Below are 12,921 nucleotides of genomic sequence, written 5' to 3' on the forward strand. Positions count from 1 at the left end.
ATACACATGTCTGGATGTGTAGATGCGCATATGTATGGGTGCATGCATGTACATATGTATATATGGGTGTGCACGCACATATGTATGGGTGTGTACATGCACATATACACTCACTGCCAGCCCACAGCAATGCAGTATGAAGCCCGAGCTCTCCCCATGGAGCATGCTCTGCCACACCATTGGCTTAGCCAGGAATTTCCTGACTAAGTTTTCTATTTGTCTCGACATTCCAGAGTTCCCATTTGTTGCAATCGCACCATTTCTGCATGGAAATGAACCCATCCGAAGGAAGACTCCCAGCAATCCACTGTGGAGCTTCTAGTCTGAACAGGATGAGGCTCCCTGGTGTCGAGGAGCTGGCACGGGCTGCTTTTCCAAGCTGTTCATCTAATATAAACCCATCATGCACTAATGAAAACTGCACTGCTATAAAAGAGAACCCACATTGGGCTTGGCTCAGGATGGGGAATGGAGAAATTGCTTTTAGTGAGTCCAGTGCTGGCTTTGCCAGCTCCCCTTCCTTTAACCCAGCACCAATCGCTCCAGGATGTAGAACACACCAAGGAGGGGTTAGTGTAGTATTGGAGAAGCCAATAACAAAAGGGAATCATATCGAGGAGTGAAAGACAGCAGGTTATTTGGAGGAGAAACATCCCTTTTCAATGGAGAACAGCAATCACAGGCAGCCTTTGCAAGCACCCGAAAGGTTCGGGGAATCTAAATGCAGCAGCCCTGTGCAGACATGGGCTTTGTGCCCTCACTTCCCACCAGAAAGTCCCCCCTGGAAGCCTTTGTTATTCATTGGAAACTGAAGCATTGGGAAGCACTTTCTTTCCCTGTCAAAATCAGGGTTTCGAAGGAAAACCTTGGAGCAGCTCAGTTGAAAGACAGCTGTGATGACAGGAGAGGATTGCAGCTGTGCCACTAAGCAGGCACAACTGATCAGCAGAGCAGCCCATCTTCACAATGCCCCCACTGGGGGCACAGGGAACACTGCAAGTACCACTTGTAAAGCAAATTAAGCATGACTGGTTTATTGCTGTTGTAAGGGAATGTCAAGGTTTTTAATGGCAATCACTGGAACGCCAGCAGGAGTCAAGCGGTGGAATCAGCTGGAAGGGGTGAGAACCCTGATGCTGGGAGTTGATAAAACTCCATAAATACCATTCCAGAGCTTGGTGAGTGGTGGGGATGCAGTGGTGGGGATGGAGCATCCAGAGTCTCACCACTGGGATGGAGACCTCATCTTGCTGCAGCCTGCTGGGCACTACTGGCCCAGGGGATAGGAACCAATGGGATCAAGCACACAGTGCAGGCACACACAATGCATGCACATGCAGCCAGCCCTGTGTGTCCTTACCCCCATGCAGGGAGCAGGATGGGATCCCTCCATAGAAAGCATTATAAGTATCCAGCCTTGAACCAGGATAGCAAATCCCTGGGCAACCCAAGTAGTTCTTCCCCTCAGCAGCTGTGTGACAGCCGGTGGATCCCAATAGGGAGATGGATACTTGGTATGCAGAGAGGGAAAGAAACCACAGGAGGTTGCCCAAAGAAGTGAATGCTCCATCCTTGACAGTGTTCAAGGCCAGGTTGGACGGGGTTTGGAGCAACTTGGTCTAGTGTGAGGCATCCCTGCCCATGGCAGGGGGTTGGAATTGGATGATCTTAAGGTCCTTTTCAACCCAAGCCATTCTATGGGTCTATGATACTGCTCAGGAATGTCTTTTCCCCTCCATTTCCTAATTCTCTGTCTCAGCATTCAGGATGTCATAAATAAAGGATTTTCCATGAAAAGGCAACATTTTTTTTTGGGGAAAGCCCTCTTTAAGCAGACAATCAGGTTCTCTGTATAAAAAGCAGTTCTGATGGAAATCTCCCATCAGTGCCAATGAAAAGGGAACAATCACTAATTTTCCTGGAAGCTAATGAGCGCCAGTGTATACAACAGGGGAGAATTTAATCTGATGCGAGCTGCGGAAGAGAAGCAATACTGATATTAATGTGTGACTAATTGATACCCAGAAGAACATTTGAAATGATTAAAAGCCATTTGATTTCTATACAGGGCAATAAGAGGCTCATTGGCGACGACTGGTGCATCCTTTCAGTTCTCTACATATCCTCAGTATATGCTGCTGCATCAAATCTCTGTACCTGGAAGTGTGGTACCAGCAGATTCCTCCTGGACAGCACAAGGGTTTGTACATGGTATAAGGGTGAGAAGCCTGGAAGGAGTAAAATTGGTCCCCAAGCCACTAAAAAGCAGGTTCCCAAAGCAATGGGGCTCAAGCAGCAGCCTCCGGCTGAAACCCCCTGGTGATTAATATGGTGCTCTTTGTTATAATGAAAAACCCATTAAGGTCAGCGGCAGCATCTCCGAGCAGCACTAAATTGGAACGATGGAGACAGTAAAGTTAAAAACGAGCCATAATATTAATGTGGATAGTGAATTAATTGGGCAATTCCATAGGTAGTAAGTAAATCATCTCATTTACTGCAGGACTCTGGCTGCAGAGTGCTGTGGTGGCAGTAATGGAGCCAGGGAAGCAACACTGAGCTTCAGCACTTGAAGGGATCCCACTGGATCCATCTCTTTGCTTTTCTCCTTGGGTGCTGCTGGGGGATGCCTCTCAGTAGGCGAAATGCCTCTTGCTTTGCTCTTGTGGGTGCTCCAGCCCCAGAATGCATTGTCCAGGGCAAGGTGTCCGTCCCCTTGTCCTGAAGTCATGGTCCAAAGCGTATGTGCCTGGTCCTGCAGCACTGGTCCAAGGTACCTGTACCCTGGTCCTGCAGATGTGGTCCAAGGTATCTGTCCCTTAGTCCTCAGCCGTGGTTTAAAGTGTCCATCGTCTGGTCCCACAGCCACAGCCCAAGGTGTCTGTCCCTTAGGCCTCAGCCCCAGTCCAAGGTGTCCATCCCCTGTCCTGCAGCCCTGCTCCAAGGTGTCTGTCCCACTTTGCTGTTGCACACAGGAAGCTTAGAGCAGGCTGGAGGTAGCTTTATGGAAGGGTTGCTGCCCTGCTCTGGGTGGGTCTGTCAGGAAAGGCTTCCTTGCCTTTGGAAGAGATGTGCAGAACCATCACACAGCCCCTGGCCACCTCCTGCTCCTGTTGTATCCTGGACTGGGACCTGGTGTGGGAACAGAGGGAGGGGATTGACACCATGGGGATGCATTTGCATGCATGTCAGCCAGGCTGCAGGCTCCCTCCCCACTTCCAGCATCCCAGACAGCACACAGAGAGAGGGACAAATCACATCTAAAAGGAAATTGCTCATTAGCCAGTGCCTGATTAGATGAAACCATTTCTGCTTCAAACCATCCCACTTTCTGTAACATTTGCCAGATGAGAGGACGCGTATCTCCTCTTATCAACCAGCCACATACGGCCTCAGTGAAGGGATGATGCAGTAATTGGCCTATTCATCACTCATTGTTTATCTTAAGTTCACGTTGTCATAGGGAACTCCAGAGACATCCCTGATTGAAGTTAAGAAACTCCATCATTATGATGGAACTGCTCGGGGAGCTGGGCTGGGGATGCACGTGGCCGTGGCGATGCTGTGCAGCCAGAGCAGCTCATTCCGAGCTGACAAAGCTTTTGGAGAGAATAGAAAGAGATGGATTTGTGGTGCCTGTTCTGATGGAGCCACTCAGAAAGTTATTACCGGAGACACACACTTCTCCTTGCTCACAGCCCATGGAAACCCTGCTCCCGGGAGCTCAGGGGGATGTCTGCCTTATTGCTGCTGTTGTGACTCCCTCGGCAGCACAAGTTATTAACATTGCCAAGGAGTTTTATCCTAATGCTGGTTTCATCTTGATGAATAACAATTCCATGCCTCTGTTCTACCAGGTGAATGCTCAGGTTTGTTTCAGACACTTAACTTCCTCAGGAATGCTTCCCCGTGCACAAGGTTTAGCTTGTCTATAGGTGATGCTGAGATGATGCTTGATTTTCACCAGGTTTTGAATATCTACAACGCAAAGGCCAAACCCATAATCCTGCACTACCATAAATCACTTCTCCCAGTAAAGAGCTACTTCCTACTGGGAGTGCTAAAATGTAATGGAAAGCTACATGTGTATTGGTGTCACACCAAAAAGCATTTCTTTAGGAACAGGTTAAGGGATGATAAGGAACAGCTTATAGCTCCTCTTGAAGAGTGGAAACCAAGGAGAGGATGACTTGGGGAGTGAAAGGTGCAGTACTCTGCCCTGCAGCAACACAGGACAGACAGTACAGGACAGAGGCTGTGGCTGGGTTCCATGGCAGCAGATGGGTGCTTAGGGTGATGCAGGTGCTCCACTGGGAGCAATCCCCAGCCTGCTCAGGTAGAAGCAGGTCATTCTGTGATGCCTGTGCATGAGGCCAGCCTGGTTTCTTGAGGCAGTGCAGATGTGCTCAGGTGTATGGGGATGTGTTGCAGGATGGATGCTCTGGGTTTCTCCAGCAGCAGCAATAAGCACATTGGTGCAGGGAGAGGGACCAGGTGGTCCTCTTCCAGGGACTGCAGGGGATGCTGGAGAGGGACTCTTCATCAGGGACTGCAGCAATAGGACAAGGGGTGATGGGTTCAAACTGAAACAGGGGAAGTTCAGGTTGGATGTAAGGAAGAAGTTCTTCCCTGTGAGGGTGCTGAGGCGCTGGCACAGGGTGCCCAGAGAAGCTGTGGCTGCCCCATCCCTGGCAGTGTTCAAGGCCAGGCTGGACACAGGGGCTTGGAGCAGCTGCTGCAGTGGAAGGTGTCCCTGTCTGTGGCAGGGGTTGGAGATAGGTGAGTTGCAAAGTCCCTTCCAACCCAAACCAATCTGGGATTCTATGATCCTCACCTTGGTCATGAACTCAACAGCAGGAAGCCCACAGGGAAAAGATCACTATTTGCTGCACGGTGCTGGGATTACATGAAAAGCAGAACCGGTGTTATCACTGCTTAGGAACCCTAAACCAGTTAGCATTAACACACTGAGCATTTCCCACTGAATCAGTTCAGTGTCGCACAAGCTCCAGCTGAGCTGAGCATGTAAGCTCCAGTTATCCTCCTGTCAGCTGATACACTTATTAATGTTGCTTATTTACTAAAGACAGAGGTGAGATGACTCTGATCAAGAAGGAACCCATCAAAGTGAGGAATCTGAGCACAGTTCTTTTGTCTTTGTCATTGATTCTTCCATTGACGGCCTTCGCCATTAATTGTGCTGTGATGCTGTGAGCTTCATTTTTCCTCTGAGACCGCACGCATCTGCAGTGTCCCAGCGGTGGTAGGAGGAATACCCTGGTCTCCTGGGAGTGCTTAGGCTTTGTGGGAGATCCCAAGGCTCAGGAGATGGGGATTTGCCTGTTCTTTCCTCAGTGATGTCTCTATGCTTCTTTCCCTGCGCCTCAAGCTCTGCTCCTGCCTCTTTCCAAGCACTAACACACACACAGCAAAGCTGTTCACTGCCCTGGGGTCCTTTTTGGGAAAAAAGCAGCTATTTTAGAAATCAATAAAATAAATGAAACGGACCCAGGCAGCAGATTGCCCATCTCTGGTCCTAATAGGGAAAAGCAGTGGAAGGCTCTGCAGCTCTATACATTTTGGGGTTCATCATTGGTGCTGGTTCCCCTCTGATGCTCACCAATGGGAGGGCCTGGGGGCACCCAGTTAGGGAACAGCAGTGCTTCCATCTGGGTCTCCAGGTGCTCTCCATGAGCAAAGGGGCTGGAGCTAATGCTGCTCAGCTGCCCCTGCCTTGGTGGGTATATAGGGGATGGGAAGGGGGCAGAGAGGTTTGGGCTGTGATGCTGTGGTTCTTGGTGAGCAGAGGGAGGCTGGTGGGCTCCAGAAGTATAAGGATGAGGACCACGGAGCTATGGTTGTACACGTGAGAGCTGAGAAAGAGGCAGCAGCTGAGCTTGAGAAGCAGGTAAAGCAGCACGGAGACCTCACTGAGGAAGGAGCAGGAAACTGGGACATGGATGCAGAAGGTGTGCAGCAGAGCAGAGGATGCTCCAGTGCATGCATGTGAGCTGTGGGGCCATGGCAGAGCTGTGTGCATCACCCAGCCCTGCTCCTGCAGGGGAGCAGTGCTTGTGCCAGGCTGGGCTGCCTGCCTGCACTGCAATGGGGCTAAGGGATGTCCTCCTCCTCCTCAGCCATGTGTGAGCACAGATGGGCTGCAATGGGGGTGTGCAGGGGAGATGACAAGCATATTGGTGCTGATGTACCATGGCACACACCGAGCACCCGCCTGCGGGGGCGGGCTGGCTGCTGGGGCCATGGCACAGAGCTGCTGCTGTGCCACTGTACCCCTTCCTGCCTGGAAGCTTTGGGATGAAGCCCTGGCCTGGGGCTAATGGGGGGGTCCTGGGGCTGCAGGGCTGTGTGTGGTGGCACTGGGAGCTGCTGAGGGCTGTCCCACCATGGCTGGGACCTTGCTCAACGCCACATGACTCAGGCATTGCCCTTCTGGGAGGTACCAGTGTCCCAGTGTTCTGATCCTGGATGGGGCTCTCCCAGCCCCAAACCTCCACCCTGGGCTTTGTGAGAGGCCTGGCTCACGTCCCATTGATGCTGGGCCATTGCTACTGTGGATGGCCCCATTCTGTGCCCCACTGTCTCTGTCCCCTGAAGCTCAGCTCTTTCCTTGACTGTGAGTCTTTGCCTTTGGGGCCACGGTTGCACACCTCTGTGTGGGGTGTTCCTGCCTTTGCCATCCCCCCGATGCACCATGGGGGTCTGTTTTAGTGTCACAACACCAAAGAGCCCATCTGCAGCAGGCTGAGCCTTTAGAGCAGTCTGAGCATGCAGAAAGCATCTGCATTACCTCCTTTCAGGTGATGCCTTCATTTCTCCTCCTTCTTTTCTGCTCTTACCATTAGGGCTGGAAGCTCCATCTCTTCCTCTTTCCCTCCTATTACTCTGCTCTCCCTTTGCTATTACTTGCAGGGATCTCTTTTCCTCCCTCCCTGCCAAGGTGCTTCCCTTCGGTTGGATTTTCCTCTCCCCTTTTGCTTTGTTCCTGCATTCCCTCCTGGTTTCTCCCACCTCCTCTGTGCTTTTCCCCTCTGACACCATCTTCCCTTCCATTGCAGCCCCTGCATCTCCCTACTCCCTCTCGGCTCTGTGCAGGGAAGGGAGCTGGATGCCCCCATCCCGTTGCTGGCCATGGGATCTATTCTTGGTGATGTATTGGCTGGCAAGTGGAAAATCCCGTGGGAATCGGCTCAACTCAGCTGTCACCTGCAGTGATTGGTTTCTGCCTCTCTCGCAGTGTGTTGTGTCCTGTGAGCAAGCGCTGGTTGGGGGAAGCACATTTTTCTTGCTTACTGGGAGTTCCTGCTTGTCATTTTTGTAAATCAGTGTTTATTGGCCTAATTATTGCAGATGCAGAGCCCGATAAAGGTGACTGTGATTGCAATATCTGATAATGAATTTCATAACAAACCTGCTGAGCCTGAAAGCTGCCAGCAGGAGAGGCATTATGTCAGGTTAATGATGGTGAGGAGAAGCCTCCCCAGCAAGCTGCTGCTTTTTCCCCCTCACCAAAGCATGAAGGGTCTCTGATGGAGGCTGCTGGAGCACCTCGGGCTGGTCCAGTGCTGCACCCCAATGCATCTGGGGCTCCTCCATTGCCTTGCCTTGATGGGAGATGCTTTGGAGGATGGAGAGCTGTGAGGAGGCTCAGGTCCTGCCAGGCTCAGGCTATAGGTGTGCAGCAGCACCCAGAGGTGCTTGTGCCTCTGCTCCCACTCCCTTCCCAACTTAATCCCACCATGCAAAAGCCAAACATCAGGTATAAGGAAAGCAGCTCAAATCCACTGCTGTAAATGGATTAATTTAGAAAGTCAATGGAGGGAAAGGCTTTCCAATTGAGATGTTGGTGCCTGCTCTCACTTCCTGACCCTATGTGTGCCCCAGGCAGCTCCTCTGCCCATTCCCCACCATGCATGGGGCTGCCCTGAGTCAGTTCTGCCCATAGGGCATGCTGAGATGGAGCAGGTCAGCAGTCACTGTGCTGTGGGAAGTGATGCTGCTCCGGCACCATGCTCGTGTTGGGGGTTTATAGGTGCATAGACAGCCCCGTGTGATGCTGTGGCCACAGGGCATTGAGTAATGTTGGCCCATCTGATGCTCAAGTGAGGATGGAGAACCTGTGCTTGTGCTGGTGTGTGGTCCTTGCCCTCAGCTCCAAATGCTGCCTGACCATGGTAGCTTCCAGCTCTTGCCTTGTCTTGGTCCTTCTCAACATTTGTGATGGTCCTGGTCAGAGTCTGCTCCCTGTGCATGGCTCTTCCCAGAGTTTGGGCCTGATCTGCAGTTCAAGGCACAATGGGCTTTCAGTCAATGTGTGGCTCTGCTGAGCCCAGGTCTGTGCTGCTCCATGTCCCTCTGATCCAAGAGACAACCCTATCCCACTGTAGGAACTGGGGTGACTTCCTAGAGCTGGATCAGACCCAGAGCATGGCTTCACATCATTGGAACCTGGGCTTGGAGATTTTGCTTTAATTCCTTCACCAGCACCAGGGATCAAGTGTGAAAGGAAAAGAGTAAAGATCAGAAGAGGTTTTCTCTTCAATAATGCAGAGAAGCACAGGCAGGAGGATGTACAAGTGTGATTTACTCCTTCGCCCCTCTGTTATTGCTGCTGATCACTGCGGTACCCCAGCTGTGTCTCAGGGGGCCAGGGGAATTGCTTGCCCTATGTGATGTGCGGATGCCTGTGTCGAGCCTTCTCTCCCCAGCCACCAGTAAAGGGCTGGAGCTGCTTGTTTTGTACCTTTAATATTTGGCTGGCAGCTGCTGTGTTTGATGCTGCTCAATGTGGGAGCAAATTGGATTAACTGAAAGGTATTTACTGGGATAAGCAGGGGAAAAACCCTGCTTGTGTGCAGGGCTGTTTGCAGGGACTGGTGCCTGTGGAAGGTGGTTGGGCTCCTGGGGCAGGAAAAGCTCAGAGCCTGGACTTGCCCCAAGGATGGGGTGGGAAAGGGATATTTGGGGGCCACAGACCCACCACCATCAGCTCTTTGCAGCAGCATCTTGCTGTTGACAGTGTGAACAGTGATTTATTGGTGTTATGAGCCATGCACATGCAGATGCTCCTCTCCAGCAGATGAAGCTTTCACTAGTGCAGTCAATAAGGGGACATGGATACCTCGGGAAAACTTGCAGAGTTATCTGGGAGATGTGTCTGGATAACTGAGTGCCAAGCACTGCATTCATCCCACTGCAAACAGAGAGCTGTGGTTTGGTTGTCTCTGCACCTGCAAATGACCCTCCCTTGCCCAGGAGGGGACCAGGGCACAGGAGAGATGCAGGCAGAAGGCTGGTGTCTGTGGTTCCCCTGCCTGATGCTCAGCAAGCTGCCAGGGCTATATCCTGCCCTGCTCAGCCCACGGAACACTGTTATTTCATTACTCTCCTGTCATTTCCTCCTCGCTGATCCTGTTGTCATATTGCAGAAATAACTTCCCGCTGTTCCCTAAGGAGGAGCGGGCTTGGGAGGCCAGGAGAGCCCTCCCCTCTCCTCCCTGCCTTTGTCCCTAAGACTTCTATAAGGTTTGTGAAGCCTTTGATTCCTTCTAACTCTTAGCATCAGGGATGCATAGAAGGCAGCTCATGCAAATAACCCCAACCAGTTGCTATCATCATCAAACCCTCCAAAGTCCAATGGCAACTTGGTTGGGATGAGGCCATCTCCCCATCGCAGACACTAAAATATCACATTGGCCACAGTGGCATCGTGGATTATTCCAAATTCCATTTGTGTACCCAGCTTCTTTGGATGCTTGGCTTCCTTCTCCTCCTGCTTATGCCATCCCAGTGTCCTGGTCCCTCTGGCTCTCATTCTGGCTGGAGCATCCATGGGGTGCTGTTGTGTGGAGCCTCATTAGCCACGGTTAAATGAGGAGTCAGGTGAATTCCAGCTCCAATTCCTGAAATAGTGTTTCAATGCATAATATATGTCTGGGAGTGAATCTCTGTTTCTATTTAACTGTGGGGAAGAGCATGTTGCTGAATGTTAAGTACATTATCCCAGGAAACAAAGACTGTGCTGAGTGAATGACATGGCTAATGAATTAGTGAGGGGAGCAGGGCTGGCATCTCCCATGCCTCGTGCTTCATTCACTGCATGGGGGGGGTGGGTGGTTATTCCCAAGCATAGGAGTGACAAATTACACGATCAATATGGACACTGATCCGTGGTCTAATCTTGCTTAGCCCTGGTAAGCCCAAGATTGATCCAGATCTAATCTTGCTTATCCTGGACAAACCTGGGAGCAGATCCAGATCCTAAGGTAATGCATCCTATGCAAATCCAGAACTGCCCTATTGATTTGCTGGTGTTGTCACCCTGCTTTCACCTTGCTGCAGAGGGATCTATTGGGCTCTTGATGTGCAATGCAATCAGAGCAGTCGTCCTGATGGATTGGTGACAGGGAGAGCCTGGCATCCCTGGCTGCAGGGCTGTAGCTCCCTGCTCCAGTGGGGTTTCCTGTGTAAGAGGGAGGCAGTTAAATGCTGGCTGGGAATCGAGGAACCCTCTATTTGAGCCTCACCTGAGCAGTGAGAGCTCTCCTTGCTGTCCAAGGTGGCCATGGAGCCATGTATCTCTATGGAAGGTGCAGCCTAGATGAGGCTCTGCTCCCATCTCAAGTGTACCTTGGTCTCCTCTCATGCCCTGGATGTCTCCTGACCCTCCAGCTGTGGCTGCAGGGAGCAGAAGGGCTGTAGCATCCCATGGTTCCCATTCTTTGCTGCATTGCCCTGCAGAACCTGGTCCTTGCAGCCCACATCAATGGGCTCCAGTGAGTCAAGGGGCTCCTGCAAGGCCTTCCTGCAACTCTGACGGCATCTCAGAGTAAAAAGGCCTTGTGCTATTTAATGTCTACAGAAATTGGATGGAGAGATATGAAGGTCCCGCACTCCATGCCTCGGGTTCCTTGTTCCTGCACTGGGATGCAGACAGGTTGCTGTGTTTAAAGGGGGGATGTGCTCCAGCACCTCGAGGTGAGGGGCTCTCACCCATCCTGCAGCATTCCCAGCCCCATGCAAGTTTGTTGTCAGAGGTAAGGTGCTGGGAGACCGAGTCCTGCAGGCTTGGTGCCAGCTACATCTGTGCCTGCTGCCTGGCCCCGGGTTCTGCATTGCTTGGAGCCGGGAAGCGCTTTAGCAGTGTCAATATAACCCAGAAGGTTCTCAAACACTCCAAAAGCATTCCCTGAGAAAATAAGCTGCTTTCCTCTGAACGGGAAGTCATTCCTGATCCATCCCAATGTGCTTTTCTCATCAAAGGGGCCACTCTGTGCTTCTGAATCCAAGGAGAGGGGATGGGAATAAAACAAATCTCTTGCTTGTGAAGTGCATCTCCCATAGCTGAATCCATCTGTGTTTCTCCTTCGGTGTGTGCAGGAGGGATCTTCCCACTGCATCTGGGCACTTCACAGGCTCTACATGGTGCACAGGGAGGCCGACGGGGCTGGAGCAGCCCAGGTTTCTATGGCATCGTGTGCAGCAGTTTTCCTGCTCGGCTTTTCCAACTTGATGGGGAGAAATTGCTTTTGTCAAGTCTAATTTCAGCTGAGGCGAGCAGGATAAACAAAGGGAGGTGTGGGCAAAGCAGATGGTTTGTCACAGAGCACGGAGCAGGCAGGAAGGCTGCGCAGCTTTTTATAGTGTGTGATGGCCTTTCCTTACATCTAGCTATCCATCACCGTGTAATTCCTGGAATAAACCCGCCTTGTGCGATGTATGTGAAATAGCCAAATGTTACAGGGGGATGTGCACAGTGGTTGGGAGCATCCACACAGCAGTTTGCTGCTTGGATCTTTGGAACCCCTTATAGTGGCTTCTCATCCCAAGGATCCCATTGTGCTCCAGGTGGGACTTTCCTCTGCAGTTTGGTGGATGTAGCAATGTCAGTGATGCTCCTACTTGGAGTTATCAGGATTAACAAGGGGTTTGATCTCACCCTATGGTTCTCCCTTCTGATTACACTCGGACCTCCTGATCCAGGTCAGGAATGTGGCTGAAGAAGCAGGGAAAGGAGACATCTCATGGCCCTGCTCCGCTTGGTGGTCTGGTGTGCATGGAGCTTTGTTATCTGTGCAGATACTGATGAGAGCGTGGAGAAGCTGTGCTTGGTACCCACAGAGACCTCCCACCCCATGGTCTACCCTGGCTAAGGTGCTCCTACCACATGTTGTAGTGATAGGGTATCCTCTCATGCCCTCCACTACATGATAAGGAGACTTCAGTGCCATCAGCCAGGAGGCTGCTTGTGTCCAAATGCCTCTGACCCTGCTGCTGTGGCCCTGTGTCGGATCCAGCTGGGAAGCTGTGCTCTTTCCCAGCGCTGGTGCTCTGGGGCCACAGCACAGATTGCTGGGTGTTTGTTTCAATAAGAACCATGCTGGTGTTTGCAAACCCTTTTAAATTGCTCTCAGCAAGCGCTTGTGTCTGGAGCAGAGTCTGCTCATAGCAAAGCCTGCAGGAAGAGCAGGTCTAGGGGGTGGTGGTAGGAGCCTGAATCCTTGCCAGGTTTCCATCCCGCAGAGCGTGTCGGGGCCGGAGCAGGGATGTGCTGTGGTTGCTCCCTGCCTGCCTTTGAACAGCAGTCCCTGCTCCGCAACCTCCCCATTAGAGCATCCCTGTGCAATTCCATATAATGAGCAAATATGAAGGAAATCAAAGTATGTTTGAACTCTGTTAATGAATAAAAGGAAGGCTAAATGCCTCCAATAACCCATTTGTTGTGAATCTGCACAATGCCTAAACCGGATCTGTCTGTATCAGCTCACGATGGGCAGGTGCCCGAAGCCACTGCAATCTCAGTGCCTGCATAACAGCAGCAGCCAGAGCCGGTGGGCAGACTGGGGTGGCTGTGATGGCTGGAGATAAATGACTTATTCAGACCTGAGCGTGTTTCCTTTCCAT

This window comes from Melopsittacus undulatus, chromosome 6 (genome assembly GCF_012275295.1).
Source record: "Melopsittacus undulatus isolate bMelUnd1 chromosome 6, bMelUnd1.mat.Z, whole genome shotgun sequence".
NCBI lineage: Eukaryota > Metazoa > Chordata > Aves > Psittaciformes > Psittaculidae > Melopsittacus > Melopsittacus undulatus.